The sequence below is a fragment of the Hippopotamus amphibius genome, chromosome 4, assembly GCF_030028045.1.
Source record: "Hippopotamus amphibius kiboko isolate mHipAmp2 chromosome 4, mHipAmp2.hap2, whole genome shotgun sequence".
Classification (NCBI taxonomy): Eukaryota; Metazoa; Chordata; class Mammalia; order Artiodactyla; family Hippopotamidae; genus Hippopotamus; species Hippopotamus amphibius.
This window is the reverse complement of record NC_080189.1, coordinates 142962106-142976718: the sequence shown is the minus strand read 5'-3', so window position 1 is coordinate 142976718 and position 14613 is coordinate 142962106. Positions and strand designations below refer to the sequence as shown.

The 14613-nt window shown below is 40.8% G+C and overlaps 1 protein-coding gene across 10 annotated transcripts in view; it reads right to left on the bottom strand.

Annotated features, from left to right (window-relative positions):
• KTN1 (kinectin 1) overlaps positions 1-7030 on the bottom strand; it is a 126194-nt gene extending 119164 nt beyond the window's left edge. For 8 of the 10 annotated variants that reach the window (XM_057732885.1, XM_057732891.1, XM_057732888.1 and 5 more), the window contains exon 1: positions 6880-7030. The gene's annotated coding sequence lies outside the window, so the exon portion shown is untranslated. Of the gene's footprint in view, positions 1-3744; positions 3787-6879 lie in introns of all 10 variants that reach the window. The other 2 variants (XM_057732884.1, XM_057732893.1) reach the window with 2 other exon arrangements.
• Positions 7031-14613: the final 7583 nt, after the last annotated feature.

Genomic DNA, 14613 nt, shown 5'->3' with positions numbered 1-14613 from the left:
AAGGCTGTGGAGAGGATTAAATATGATACTGTACATAAAGTATTTACAAAACCTTACAACAAATATGCACTCTAATGTTAGCTATCACTTACGTAGCAACTATTAAGATAATATAAGCAAGGCAAATGAGTCTCCAGCAGGTAAAACCACACATATAGTAAGTGATATTAACCAGCAAAGCCAAATTCAAATCCAAGTTCTTCAGACTCCCTGGAAAGAGACCCACACTCTTTCCACTTACAACCACACATTATATAATTAAAGACCTGAGCAATAAGAAACTTGCACAGAACCTTAGAATTAATAAGGTCTAAGACCTGTAGGTCTCCTAATTACTGACTTCCAGACCAGACTGTTCCCTTGGCAACTTAAATGACTCGTGTAAGAATAAATAATCATCTCACATTCTCCAGTGAAAATATAGCATAACATCAGGTCTCTGGGTAGACAATGTAATTACTAAAAATCATATAAGTTCAGATAACTGCAGATGTCACTCAGAATCAAAATAAAGAAATGTGGATAAATGACATTCTCTCTAGTAATGGTAGGCAGCTAGGATCCTATGGCCCCCATGAATACTATTCAACATAGAAGCAATCTTAAAGGACCTCTCACTGGATTAAATGACATTCCTCCCCTTGGTTAAAAATACATGCGCTGGTGTCTACGGAAAGCCACATGCTTCTGGCTAGCAACCTACTCACCTACATATTTGCTTATTTCTATAAGTCAATTAAATGACAGAATAAAGACAAAGCTGTTAGTTCTACAAAAACTAAGTTAAATCCTTTGGAAGGCCTTGATAATATTTGGAAAAATCTAGAATGATTGTGAAGTTTGAATATTTCATTACACTTAAAAAAAAGCAATACTAACAATTATATACAATGCTTTTAGGGTATGATGCATAGGAAAAAGATCAGGAGACCCCCTACTCAAAGACAAGAGATTGATCCAAATAAAAAGAGAGGCAAAGAAAAATAAAAGTAAATACTTAAAGTTAAAACACAGTGCACAGATACCTTGAGTCCTTGCTTTAACCAACTTTTTAAATTACCTAACTAATGGTTCTAATCACATGGGACAGGTAAGAAGGTCTCCACCACACTCCAACATCACTCCCTCAAACCAAGGGGTTCCCAAAGGTTCACTGCCACTTTTCTTCTGCTCTCTGACTGCTCCTAGGAAAGGAGCAAACTGAAAACTACACGTGTCCCAAAATGAAGTATGCATCACAGAAAAAAACAAAACAAAAAAAACACAGGATAAAGATTTTAATTCACTTGTAATGTACAAATCTTTAATAAATCTTTATTGAGCACCTGTTATGTGTCAAGCACTGTCCTAAACACTTAGGATCTGTCAATAAACAAAAGAGACGAATAGCCCTGTCCTCATAGAGGTGACATTATAGTGTGTGTATTGGGGCAGCAAGAAGAGATAATAAACATGATCAACAAGGAAATTATATAATTTGTTGGAAGGTGACAACTGCTATGGAAAAAAGAACAGGGTACAGGGATCATAAGTAGGGACATGCAGCTTTAAACAGTAAAGCAGATCATTTTGAAAAACATTTCAAGAGCAAAGATCTGAAGCAGAGAAGGGAATCAGTCATGTAGATACCTTACAGAAAAAGGGATTCAAGGAGGGGTAACAGCCAGTGTAAAGGCTCTAAGACAACCAGTGGGGCTGGAGTAAAATAAGCAGGAATCAGAGTAGTAGGTAACTTAGGAGAGGTAAGGGGAGATGGGGAGAGCAGGAGTATCCAGATTCTATAAGACCTTGTAGACCATAAATAAGGATTTTGGATCACTGCAGGGTTTTGAGGAAAGAAGTGGTTCCTCTGTTGAAAAAGACTGTAGAGAGCTAGGATAGAAGCAGAGAAACCCATGAGGATATTAACTGCAGAAATCTAGGCAAGAGAGAAGATTGGTTTGGATTAGCCAAACCAATGGAGGTGGTAAGAAGTGATTTGATTTTGGATATATTTTCAAGATAAGATTGAGCCAAGAATGCCAAGTATGAATGAGATAAGTCAGGGATCACTCCATTTTTCTTTTCACCTGAATGTTGGATAGAGCTGCCATCTAATAAGATGGATCAGACTGCACCTAAGGAAGGTTTAAAGAGGAACATGGAATTTTAGTTTGAGTTTACTACTCCACATCCAAATGGAAATTCAGAACAGGCTGTACAGAATACAGGAGGTAAGTCTGGGCTGGAGATATAAAAATGAAAGCTATCAGCATATAGGTATTTAAAGCCATGACACTGGATGAGATCACCAGAGGAATATAAAAAGAAAAGTGAACCAAGGACTGAGCACTTCAAGAATGAGGACGAATCATAAAAGAATGAGCAGAGCAATGAGTGAAAAGAGAAACCCAAAACGCAATGTCCTGGAAGGAGGGGAGTATAAACCATTCATTTAAGTTCTACCTAGTGTACAAATCACTTTGCTGAAACTAGACTTGGGGTTAAAAGTTCTTAATCAGCTTGTAGTAGTTAAGGTGATAGGTAAAATACTAAATCATAACTTTTTTAAAAGGAGGTGACCCACCTCCTGGAGTAATGGAAATAAAAACAAAAATAAACAAGTGGGACCTAATGAAACTTAAAAGCTTTTGCACAGCAAAGGAAACTATAAACAAGAGGAAAAGACAACCCTCAGAATGGGAGAAAATATTTACAAATGAATCAACAAAGGATTAATCTCCAAAATATATAAACAGCTCATGCAGCTCAATATCAAAAAAACCAACAACCCTAACGGAAAATGGGCAGAAGACCTAAATAGGCATTTCTCCAAAGACATACAGATGGCCAAGAGCAAATGAAAAGCTGCTCAACATCACTAATTATTAGAGAAATGCAAATCAAAACTACAATGAGGTATCACCTCACACTGGTTAGAATGGGCATCATCAAAAAATCTACAAACAATAAATGCTGGAGAGGGTGTGGAGAAAAGGGAACGCTCTTGCACTGTTGGTGGCAATGTGAATTGATACAGCCACTATCGAGAACAGTATGGAGGTTCCTTATAAAACTAAAGACAGAATTACCATATGACCCAGTAATCCCACTGCTGGACATATACCCAGAGAAAACCACATTTCAAAAAGACACATCCACCCCCGGGATGAATTGAGAGACTGGGATTGCCATATACACATTACCAATAAGAAAAAATAAACTGCATATCTCCAAAGTGTACAATTTGTTTTTTTTATGTCAATTGTATGTCAATAAAAGTTCTTAAAGAAAAAAAAAAAAGACACATCCACCCCAATGTTCACTGCAGCAGTATTTACAATAGCCAGATCATGCAAGTAACTTAAATGTCCATCGACAGATGAATGGATAAAGAAGATGTGGTACATATATACAACAGAATGTTATTCAGCCATAAAAACGAACAAAACTGGGACATCTGTAGAAACATGGATGGACCTAGAGACTGTCATACAGAGTGAAGTAAGTCAGAAAGAGAAAAACAAATATCGTATATTAACATATACATGCGGAATCTAGAAAAATGGTACAGATTAACCAGTTTGCAAGGCAGTAAAAGAGACACAGATGTAGAGAAAAAATATATGGACACCAAGGAGGGGAAACTGGGCGGGGGGGGGGGGTGCGGGGAGGCTTGGGGTGGGATGAATTGGGAGACTGGGATTGCCATATACACACTACTAACAAGAAAAAAAAATCAAATTGCACACATCAAATACATACCGTTTATGGTGACGTCGGCTCCTCGAGACTAGTAGAAACCCCCTACAAAAATATGTTTGATTGATGTAATCCTCCTTCACCAAGATTACATACATACTAATCTTCCCCCCTGCCTCTCTGGAACAGTTTCTCAGAGCTATCTGGGATGCTGTCTCCCAGGCTGCAGTCCTAATTTTGCCCCAAATAAACTCAACTCGCAACTCTAAAAATTAATTAATTAATTAATTAATTCAGTTTATTGTATGTCAACTGTGTCTCAATAAAATTTCTTAAAAAAAAAAAGGTGAACACTTTTTACACATTTCCTAGGAATATTAGATTTCCTATTGAAGTCATTAATAAAACTATTCTTAACACTAAAAGTACACTATTTTTCCTATTTTATCTTTTTAAGATAAAACCAATTAAAAACCTATACCATTTTAAAAATTAATTAATTTAAAAGCCTAAATAGTTTACACCCCTATCTATCTCAAAGTCTGGAAAAAAAACACTTAAAACACCAATTCAACAGCCTGGCATGCAAACAGTTAAAAACTGTCATTATTTTTCTCTTTTTAGAACTCAGATACAGAAGATTAAGTTAAATCAAACTCCTTAGTTATGGTACTAAGGATTTTTCCTCTTTCTGTTTAATTTTCTGTTTATAGAAAAAAAAACAGCTTATATTCTCATCTAAACCAATGTTTAACCTGTGCTTTGCACATAAACTACATTTTTAAGATCAGAACACCCAAAGTCACATTCACAAAAACTGAAAGAAGAAGCAATGAAATTCAACTTTATGCATGAGTGATCACTTCTAAAGAAACGGTTACTTGCTTCCATAAGTATGCTCTGGATTTACCTTCAGAATAACTAAAAACATAAACAGTACACAGAAAAAGCAGCTAATGAGATGTTATTCTCAAACATTTTAATGTTCTTGAAATGTATGGTCTCTCTACATTTCCTTTTTACATATTTAGTCAGATTCCTAAGAAACCCATACTATTACGTTTATTAACAACTTAAATTGTTTACAAAGTATTGTGAGATCTTTTCGATTAAAACTTCCCTTGCTATAAAAATTATAATAAGTATGCAATACATCTTCCATACATTTCAAGTAAAATTCAAGATAAGTTACCAACAGTATCATTCTTAACACAGGTCCTTTAAAGTTCAGCCTCAAAAAAGTCTCCACTTTTCAGGCCCTTTATAAAAGTCATACTGTCATTTAACATCTAATTCTTAAAATTTTCTCCCCACTAAAAGCAGACTGAAGCCTATAAACTGGAAGGTGGCTTGGAGTGAAAGATCCAAGAAAACACCTGCATCAGGCAGAAGAGACTATGATATTAAGAGAGGATATAGAAAAAACTAAGCTGGAAACCAAATCATGTCAATGGCTCTATATGTGGACCCTGAGCCATCAAGAAAGGATTCTATAATGCTCAATATCCTTTACAATTTTAAAGTGCTTAATATGTTTAAGAAAAAATTTCATCAGGCTTTGTTATATTTTAAGCTTCAGTATGAATCTCAGAAAGGTAAACAGAACACCTCACTCTCTAAGTGCACCTGACAGAGATCGTTATACTGCTAAGGCTGCAAAATGAGAAGACATTTCTAACTCAATGTTGGTGGGAGGGGAAGAGGGCTGAATTAATTAATTTTCCTTAGAATCTAGGAACAACAAACCCAGTTATTTCTTGTTAGATCCTTGAACAAGAGGACGTGGGGGGTCGGGAGGTGGAGGGCTTGTTTATCAGAAAACACTATAACAAGGCATGTATACCCAAAACACAGACCAACTCAAGAGTACTCCAGTGTTATTCTTGGGACAATTATACCAGTCTCATCAGCAACTACTTTAGCCAAACTGGAAACAGCGATGCCATCTGCCTGCTAGGTGAAGTAGGGAGAAAGAAGTGCAACCTAATTAACCAAGAATTCAAAACTTTAAGACAATTCCTACACAATTCAGAGCGCTCAGTTCGCCCCAAGATATTTATCTTTAGCAGGCCATGGGTGTCTAAATTTCTCAAGGGCTTCCACAAAGCATCTCCCAAAAAAAAGCACAACTTTGAACAGTTAGCTTCAACTATAGCTTTTTAAGCAGTGCTTTATTCTGAAACGTGCTAAGGAATCCTTTTCTGGAATAGGCCCAACCATGAATTTAGATTCCTGCTTCCTCCCAGAAGGAATAGCTAAGATTACACAGCCCGCTCTTGACCCTAATCAGGGTGCAGCGGGCCGAGGTTAGGATGCCGCTCCGCGCGTCTGGGGCTGCCGGTCTCTGGTACACACATGCTCCTTCCCGGCCGGCGCGCGGGGCCGCACATCCCACACCAGTTGTCTGACTACCATACGACTTTTCTAGGCTGCCGGTTTGGTTTTCTGCCGAGGTCCCCCACGCCAAAAATCTCATTGTTGGAGACTGAAGGGGGGAGGGGGAATCCGTAAGGAAGACACACCCCTCAGGGAGAGGCAGGATAACTTCCCCCCGTCTCGAGGGCGGTCCACAGCTTTTTCCAAACTCTCCGCTCACGCTGCTTTCTCATCGCCATCCGTCCCTCTCCAGGACCCGGGGACGAGCACTGGGCGGCGGGAGGGAGCCCTGGGGAGGGCCGAGCGCCGCTTCCCCAAGCACCCCGAGGGCGGCCCGCGCTGAAATTCCAGCATGGCGCACGCGTGGCCCGGCTCCGGCCCAGGGACGCCGCCGGGGACACGCTCCCTCCGTCCACCGGCCGAGGCGGCGGTAATCCGCCTTCTCTCCCGCGGGCCCTCACGCCCGGCTAAAAATAGGCTCCTCACTCACCCCAGGGCCCTCTCCGGCCGACCTCACCCTCGCGAAACGTCCTCGCAGGAGGCGCGGCGGCGGAACCCGGGTCGGGCCCGGGGCGGCCCGGCGAGGCCGAGAGGAGCCCGCCCGCCACGGCGGCCCGGCCCGAGCCGGAGTCCAGCGGCGGAGACCGGCGCCCAAGGCCTAGGCTGCGGGGGTGGCGGCGGGCGGTAGTCCGGGCCCCGTAGCCGCGCCCCCCGTCCGGCGCGGCCCTCCCGTCCGCCTGGGACCCGCGGCCGGCGCAGCCCTCCCCACTCCGCGGTCCCCGCTGCCCGGGCCCGGGCCCGGCGCGGCCTGCTCTCCCTTACCCTGCGCGGCCAGGGAAGGAAGGAGACCGGGAAGACGCGGCGGCGCCGGCACTACGGCTCGGGCCGCCCGCTCCGAGTGGCCGCCGCCGCCGCCGCAGTCGCTCAGGTGCCGTCGCGCCGCCCGGCAGGAAACGGGCGGCTTCGGGGCGGGGCGGCCCCGGCACGTCCCGGCGTCTGGGCCGGCGGTGCCCGGAGACCGGCCCCTTAAAGGGGCAGGCGTCGCCGCCTCGGCCCCCGCGCTCTCCCGCGCGCTCGGGTGAGTCCCAGCGTCCGGCGGGCTCGGGACTCCGGGGCTTTCCTCCCGCTGTAACGTCCCGCAGCGAGGCGGAGGGTGGGAACTCCGGGGATCGGGGCGCCACGGAATCCCCTGCGTGCACGAGCCCTGCTCTCGCTCTGTCCCCCTCGCTCCTTCCCCCAAAGCTGGTTTCCTCTTGCCTGGCCCTCCTACCGAGGCACCACCTGGCCCCCCAGACTGAATTTTCTTTTTTAACCTTAAGCAAAATGGTACTCGATTTCACCCATCGGTCCCAGATTCCTCCCCAGAAATCACTAGAAAACGAAATCATCCGTTCCTCTGTCTCCAGAGTTTCTGTCTGAATTCTCCATCGGGCAACGCTGGCGGCACAGAGAGAGAGAAATTTTAAACCGACCCAAATAAATTGTGTGCAAATATTGTGAAGCTATTGTGTCTGCTCGCCGGTGGCCATTCATTATGCCCGGGCAAATAGCTGGAAGCTGCAGAGGAAAGGAGAGGTTGGCCAGAATCCCTGCTTATTAGTTTGCTCTTTGCTAAAAGAATGACAGCTATCTTCCTGGTCCACTGGCAAACGAGAAGTGTTTATTACTTACTGCTTATCAATCTCTCGCAGAACGCTAGGCATTGTCCAGAACAGACACAAAACACTACAAGCTCTCCTCAAATGTTATGAGAGCTCAAAATAATTCAAATGCTTTTAGAGGCTGGATGAAGATAAAATTAGGACCCGTCACTAACACCGCCCCCTACATACTGACAAAGGGGGCAAGAGCCATTTTTAAGTAACGAACATCAGAACAGTTCCTACACCAACAGGGTCTCCTTTATATGAGCTGGCTAAAAACGTACTGTACGTGTGTGTTCTAATTATTTTTTGACAGAGCTTTCTAGAGCACCTCCAAAGTACAAATGAAAACTGAACAGCATGTGGTAGCCTGAGATGCTGAGAATTCTGCCAGTCTTCAGCCACTGTGTTCTCCAGTGATGCATTCTGTCTTATTTTAACTCCAGAAGCGCCGCCCTCTTTTTTGTTCCTCAGTAGGGTTACTCAGCACCTCAGCGGTTCCAATGCCCTCAAAGCAATCTATCTCTAAACGGTTGGCTGTCTCCCGAGCCTGTCATAAAGGATCCAGTTTCACTGAAGAGGGAAGCCATTAGTCTTTTAATACCAAGGGGGGAAATATATCATTTCTATAAAGGAGATTAAGGACTCTTGATTAGCCTACAAACCAATCTAATTTCCTCCGGTTGGTACTAAAGCAGGTTTTTGGTTAGAATTTTAAAATTCTATAATTTTTATGATTTCAGTAAAACCTCATTTTAGAGACAGTAATTTTTAGGTACATTTGTACAAAAGATAAGAAGTGGATGGAGCTTAGGGATATACTTACCATAAATATACACTTCTAATAGTCAGGGATCATTTTTTTCTTTGTTTTTTGCCTTTTTTTTTTTTATTGAGATACAGTTAACATACAATAAACTGCATATATTTAGAGCATACAATTTAGTGTCCCAATCTCCCAATTCATTCCCCCCGAACCCTCCCCACTTTCCCCACTTGGTGTCCATATGTTTGTTCTCTACATCTGTGTCTCTGTTTCCACCTTGCAAACCAGTTGATTTGTACCATTTTTCTATAGTCTGCATATATGTGTTAATATACGGTATTTGTTTTTCTCTTTCTGACTCAGTTCACTCTGTATGACAGTCTCCAAGTCCATCCATGTCTCTAGAAATGTCCCAGTTTCCTTGTTTTTTACAGATGAGTAATATTCCATTGTATATATGTACCACATCTTTTTTATCCATTCATCTGTTGATGGACATTTAGGTGGCTTCCATGTCCTGGCTATTGTAAATAGTGCTGCAATGAACATTGGAGAGCATGGGTCTTTTTGAATTATGGTGTTCTCTGGGTATATGCCCAACAATGGGATTGCTGGGTCATATGGTAAATCTATTTTTAGTTTTGCAAGGAACCTCCATACTGTTCTCCATAGTGGCTGTATCAATTTACATTCCCACCAACAGTGCAAGAGCGTTCCCTTTTCTCCACACCCTCTCCAACATTTACTGTTTGTAGATTTTCTGATGATGCCCATTCTGACTGGTGTGAGGTGATACCTCATTGTAGTTTTGATTTGCATTTCTCTAATAATTAGTGATGTTGAGCAGCTTTTCATGTGCCTCTTGGCCATCCGTATGTCTTCTTTGGAGAAATGCCTGTTTAGGTCTTCTGCCCATTTTTTGATTGGGTTGCTTGTTTTTTTGATATTGAGCTGGAGGAACTGTTTATATATTTTGGAGATTAATCCTTTGTCTGTTGATTCGTTTGCAAATATTTTCTCCCATTCTGAGGGTTGTCTTTTTGTCTTGCTTATAGTTTCCTTTGCTGTGCAGAAGCTTTGAAGTTTCATTAGGTCCCACTTATTTATTTTTGTTTTTCTTTCCATTACTCTAGGGGGTGGCTCAAAAAAGATCTTGCTGTTATTTATGTCAAAGAGTGTTCTTCCTATGTTTTCCTGTAGCAGTTTTATAGTGTCTGGCCTTATATTTAGGTCTTTAATCCATTTGGAGTTTATGTTTGTGTATGGTGTTAGGGAGTGTTCTAATCTCATTCTTTTACATGTAGCTGTCCAATTTTCCCAGCACCACTTATTGAAGAGGCTGCCTTTTCTCCACTGTATATCCTTACCTCCTTTGTCATAGATTAGTTGACCATAGTTTATCTCTGGGCTTTCTATTCTGTTCCATTGATCTATATTTCTGTTTTTGTGCCAGTACCATACTGTGTTGATCACTGTAGCCTTGTAGTATAGCCTGAAGCCAGGAATCCTGATTCCACCAACTCCATCTTTCCTTCTCAAGATTGTTTTGGCTATTCAGGGTCTTTTGCATTTCCATACACCATGATCAAGTGGGGTTTATCCCTGGAATGCAAGGATTCTTCAATATACGCAAATCAATCAATGTGATATACCATGTTAATAAGTTGAGGGATAAAAACCACATGATCATCTCAATAGATGCAGAAAAAGCTTTTGACAAAATTCAACACCCATTTATGATAAAAACTCTCCAGAAGGTGGGCATAGAGGGAACCTACCTCAACATAATAAAGGCCATATATGACAAACCCACAGCAAACATCATTCTCAATGGTGAAAAACTGCAAGCATTCCTTCTAAGATCAGGAACAAGACAAGGATGTCCACTCTCGCCACTACTATTCAACATAGTTTTGGAAGTCCTTGCCACAGCAATTAGAAAAGAAAAAGAAATAAAAGGAATCCAAATTGGAAAAGAAGAAGTAAAACTGTCACTGTTTGCAGATGACATGATATTATACATAGAAAATCCTAAAGATGCCACCAGAAAACTACTTGAGCTAATCAATGAATTCAGTAAAGTTGCAGGATACAAAATTAATGCACAGAAATCTCTTGCATTTCTATACACCAACAATGAAAGATCAGAAAGAGAAACAATCCCATTCACCATTGCAACAAAAAGAATCAAATACCTAGGAATAAACCTAACCAAGGAGGTAAAAGACCTGTACTCAGAAAACTATAAGACACTAATGAAAGAAATCAAAGACGATACAAACAGATGGAGGGACATACCATGTTCTTGGATTGGAAGAATCAACATTGTGAAAATGACTATGCTACCGAAAGCAATTTACAGATTCAATGCAATCCCCATCAAATGACCAATGGCATTTTTCACAGAACTAGAACAAGAAATTTTACAATTTATAGGGATCACTTATTTTTGTGTTGTATAGTTTGAAACAAAGAAGCATAAATGTATCAACTATTTCAACTTTTCTGAGTGATTGAACTTTGACTTTTTAAAAGAGAAGTGACTGGATGCTTCATTTTTTATTATACGCTTCATATTTTATCACATCAAAACAAAAAGACTTACTAGAACTGTCACGCATGATAAGGCCTATTAGGAATTAAGACCTACCCTCTAAGTTTTGAAATATAGTATAATATAATATCATTAACTATAATTAACAGATATAATTAACCTAAGACATAATTAACCTTGGTTGCTGCTTACTACCCTCTAATGTCACTGAAGCAGCAACTAACTCTAAAAAAGATTAGCTCTAGTTGCAACAACTAAGAAATTCAATTTTATTGAAAATGATAAAGTGTAACACTGTTACCTAAAGAGTATTCCCTTCTAAGGCACCTTGAACTGCTCACTTTCTCTCTCATGCCATTTACTGGAGATTGCCTTCTGACTTTTAGCATGTAATAATTTTTTTCTAATTTTGGAAAAGTTTTAAAGACACAGTACATATCTCTCTAAAGATAGAGAAAAAGCAGGCTATTCATGTTTTCTCTAGGGAAGACTTCCCAGAAATGGTGAGTTATGTAGAGATTTGGGTAATATATGAGTAACAGATTACATCTCCTACACCACCATTTCAGGGACAGCAGAGATGAAAGTATAATAGAAGCATGTCACGGAGCTAAAAGTAAAAGGAAGATTCCAGGCCCGCCTTCTCCACCCAAATAATGGAGTGGCGAAGTTCATACAAACATCTGCAACTGCAGATCTAGAAGTAATCAGCTATTCTAACAAAGTATCTGGCAAAGTTATCTGTGCTTGTGAGAGGTCTGCATTGTTCCTGTGGACATGTAACCTCTTCAAGCATATGGCATTCAGATGCTTTCATAACAGACTAAAGGTGACCATAAATCATTTGCTACTCTTTGCATGGACAGGTGGGATCTGTGCCCCTCCTTTTGATTGTGGGAGGGCTCTGTGACTGATGTGGCTCATAGGATATGCCAGAAGTAACACTGCCAATTTCTGGGCCCAGACTGTAAGAGACAGGCAATTTCACTTCCTGTCTCTTGGAACCATTGATCTTAGAGCCCTAAGGGGCCATGTGAGAAGTCCAACTACCTCTCTGCAAAGACCTTGTGGAGAGGCCTTAAGACTACATGGGGAGGAAGAGAGACCAGCTGGGCCCAACCTCCCAACTGTCCCCACCAAGGTGCCAGACATATGAACGAAGACTTCTGGAGCCCCAGATCATCCATGCCACAAGCTAAATACCACCAAGTGACTCTAGTCAGTACTACATGGAGCAGAAGAATCACCCAGCCAAGCCCTACTTGAATTTCAAACTCCGTATAATTTTTATGATTTTTGGATGGTTTGTTATGCAGTAATAGATAAGCAGCACAGATCAACTTGATGATAGGTGATGCCTTAGAGGGCCAGGACAGGGAGGGTGGGAGGGAGTCACGGGAGGGAGGGGATATAGGGATATATGTATAAATACAGCTGATTCACTTTGGTGTATCTCAAAAACTGGTATAAGAGTGTAAAGCAATTATATTCCAATAAAGAGCTTTAAAAAAAAAACTGGATAAGCAGCACATCTTTCTTCCACTTCTAAATAGCTGCAAGAAATCTTAGAGTCTTATTTAAGCAGAAAGAAGTTTCCACTTTGTCCATACAATCCCAAGACATCACTGGGGACCTTCAAGGGAAATTTGGCAGGAATAAGTAGGGAGGTAAAGCTACTTTGTAGCATAACAACATTATTGAAGGCACCTTCATGTCTTCTATCTTCAAAGGCTGCCAATGATTGAAAACTGGTGGATTATACGAGGATAAAGGAGCTAGTATTTCTTCTGCATATGCACCATGCAGGTGTGGAACGTAATTAGCACACATGATTGTCCAACAACCCTACAGCACTAGCCTTACACTGAAAAATGAACTACCTCAAGGACACAGAGTTCAAAAACCAGCACCTGAACCCAGATCTATTTGATTCCAATTTCCATGTATGTGCCACTGCAATATGCTGACTCCCAAAGTATAAACTCTTAGGTGCACGATTAAAATGTGAGTTTTCATTTGATTCCCTTACCGATGATATCTTTTTTGTCATTAGCATAAACAATGAACAGATAGACAACACTAAATTAAATAAACAATATTAAATTGGCTGCCATCGGCATCATGTGAACTATTCTAACCGAAATAATATAGTATTGAAATATGTACATTTTGTCCAAATAAACCTAGCAATTGGAAGAAACAATGTTTAAAGTCTCTTTGGTTTTTTTTTTTTCCTGGTTTTTTTTTGGCTGCGCCATGCGGCATGCAGGATCTTAGTTCCCCCGACCAGGGATCGAACCCGTGTCCCCTGCATTGGGAGCATGGAGTCTTAACCACTGGAGCGCCAAGGAAGTTCCCTTTTTGTTGTTGTTTTTCTTTGATTCTTGATTCCATGATTTTGTATACTTCCTTCTAAGGATTTTTGTTCAATATTGAATCTGCAGTCACAGAACCTGCTTGTGCTCCCAGCTCAGCTCCTTTCTTGCTGTAACTTTGGACAAGTCACTTTGCTTCTCAGACCTTTAGTTTCCTATTTGATTAACTGAGGATAAAAGTACTTAGCTTGAAGGGTTGGTGTGAGAATTAAATGACTTCATGTATTTTTAAAATATTTTAACTATAATATGGTATATAACTATTTTATTATAGATGAACCACCTTAGCACAGGTTCTTACTCAACATAAATATTAAATAAGGCATTATTTAACCTAAATTATACTGAATAAAAGTTATCACATTAGCTACTTTTTATACACTGTATGTAATTGATAATTTTAACAAGAATCAAGTGAAGTGTCATCATGCTCATTTTATAGCTGAGAAAGCAAGCTCAGAAAATCAGGTAGCTTGCCTAGGCCAGATGGCTAGTAAGTGGCAAAGCTGAGTCTGAAACTCCAAAATCCAGGCTTCTTTCACTCTACCAGACTGCCCCCCACATGCCAACAGGTTAGTTTATAACCGGTTTGTACTGCGTAAAAGAAGAAGAGTTGACGCCTCTCACCTCAAGGCAAATCACTCTTACCCCCACAGATAGAAATTGTTCTTATCTAAAAACTTTACACATAATTCTACATCCTTCCTCAAACAGCTACATCAGTGTTTAATGTTTACTGACTCTCACTGTGGTGTAATGTTCTAAACTCAATCTTGGACACATTGTTAATTGGACATTCATTATTAAAAAGCATTTAGCAAATATAAATAAATAAATAGAAGGAAATAAAGTATATGCCACTTTGGACTCACATCCAGAGATAATCACAGGTGACATTTTAACATTTCTTCCATTTTTTAAATCTATGCATATTTTTACTGTAACCATGATTGTAAATACCAAATGAAGTAACACGTGCAAAAATTTTAGATAATATCCCGTTTTATAATATCTATGGGGGTGGGGGGGTGGGGAGTTGTCGTTGTTTGTTTTTTTTTGGCCATGCCATGCCCAGGCAGTGAAAGCAACAAGTCCTGACACACTAGACCACCAGGGAATTCCCATAACATCTATGTTTTCTGACTTAAGATTAACTCATGACGTTAGTGGGACCGTTACATATTTAAAGAGACAGAACAAAGAAATGTGGTAAGTCAT